The sequence below is a fragment of the Choristoneura fumiferana genome, chromosome 16 (assembly GCF_025370935.1).
Source record: "Choristoneura fumiferana chromosome 16, NRCan_CFum_1, whole genome shotgun sequence".
Taxonomy (NCBI): domain Eukaryota; kingdom Metazoa; phylum Arthropoda; class Insecta; order Lepidoptera; family Tortricidae; genus Choristoneura; species Choristoneura fumiferana.
The window spans coordinates 2822295-2824342 of record NC_133487.1 but is presented as its reverse complement, the minus strand read 5'-3'; positions in this window follow the sequence as shown (position 1 = coordinate 2824342).

Here is a 2048-nt window from a genome sequence, read left to right as displayed (position 1 = left end):
GGGATTTTATTTCTCCTTTCCTTATCCTTCGGAGTCCTTTTTTTAACAGATGTACTGTACATAAGACCTAGACGTGGGTAACCATTTCATTTGGATATTATTTCAACAACCTTAAAATTCTTGATACTAGTAACTTTTTTGCGCCTTATATAAAGTACAGTCAACCAATTTGATTCCTAGGCCACCACAGAACCTTGTTGTTGTGACATTTTACTTCATCGAATAAGCATTTCCATAGCATTACGATTATGAGGCGCTAGATGGGGCTGCACGCTGCCGCAACCTCATAATCATGGTTGACTGGGACATGGCGCTGGGCAGTCGTGTATTATTTTTATTTTTGTATCATTTTATTTTACGTTTGTTTGTCTTAATGAGGGCTATCGTTTTTTCTCACACTAGATGGCGCACTGTTGCGTGAGGTTTTTAAGTGTGGCTTTCAGAGCCTGTTATTACGGACGGGCGTTAAAACAAAGTTTCTTTAGATTAAAATCATATTTAAAACACTTTAAAACCGTACCATAAAAATATCCAGCAACCACAGTGTGGCTTAGTCCCGTTTTGTTCGGAAAAAAAGGGAGGACAAAAGTTTCCGAAAGATAAAACTGTCTCAAAATACAGACATTCATTGCCCCGTAATGCATAATTTCCATAATTAATTTCAGGTTATGCAAAATATTCACAAAAAAAATCTTATTGTAAATAAACCCGCGTAGCTCACCCAAAAACTATGAGATTTGACATTTCGGAGACCTCACGCTACACTAGCGCCTCTAGTGGCGAATTCATTCGCGATAGCCCTCATTGCACCTACCTAATAACACCACTTGTTATATTATTTTCATTGTATCTAACCTCTATGGATTTTGTCCGAAATAAATGGCTTATTATTATTATTATGGAGTAGCAGTAATATGCTTATTCGATGAAGTAAATCTATCTATAATATAGAATAGACAAACCAAAATTATTTACTATGGCAAGGTTCTATATTCAAATCATCAAAGCGATTGACTGTACATACACTGCCGTTATTCTTTAAATGATTTATTTTAGTGTCAATTTGTTCTTTAACCCTTAATAAGGCCCCATTTATTGGAGCATACTACCACAGAATCAAAAGCAGCTATAATACATACCTGACAAAGAATATTTTTAAAGCTAGTCTTATTTTCAATAATTACAATGGAAATTGTGCCGTATCATTAAAATAAAAAGGTTCAGTTTCCAACTCAATGCAAGTGGTCGCCGAATCGCGTCTACCTTATTTAGCGACGGCTCGCTAAGTCCGGCAAAGTGACTCATGTTGTAGGCCCGACGGTGTACAACAAGTTGCCCGAGACAATTACGTCGGCTCCGTCGTTAAGACATTTTTAAAAAAGACTGAAAAACTGGCTTGTCGAGCACACTTTCTACACTTTTGACGAGTTCCTTAAATTTCAGCCAATGTCTATTATTTACTGAAAATTATTTAATTAATTAGTTCTTAGAATATATTAGAATAATTTAACAAAATTACATGTAATAACGATATTACCAATAAAAGAGTATGAGTATGCGTAAGGGTTATATTATAAAACACGAGAGGACTCGTGCGGCTATAACAAGCATTGATTTACCAGACAGTAGAATGCAAGCAAAATTAATAAGTGTTACTACCAAAGAAAGTACAGTTGAGAAACAAAGCCGCGTAAGAGCTACCTACACTACATCCTAGTCCCGACTGTCTGGACGTAGCAAAACATACGCTGGCTCAACGGCACGAAAAACAGACAAGTGTTGAAGTGGTATACAGGTGGTAGGACCTTGTGCAAGGTCCGCCCAGATTGCTACCACCATCTTGCTCGCTAATCCTGCTATGAAGCATAGCAATGCTTGCACTGTCGTTTCGGCGTGGAGAGTAAGACAGCCGGTGAAATTACTGGCACTTGAGGTCCCATCCCAGATCCCATCTTAGGCCTCTAGATTGGCAACGCATCTGCAATCCCCCTGGTGTTGCAGGTGTCTTTGGGCGGTGGTGATCTTTTACCATCAGAAGACCCACTTGC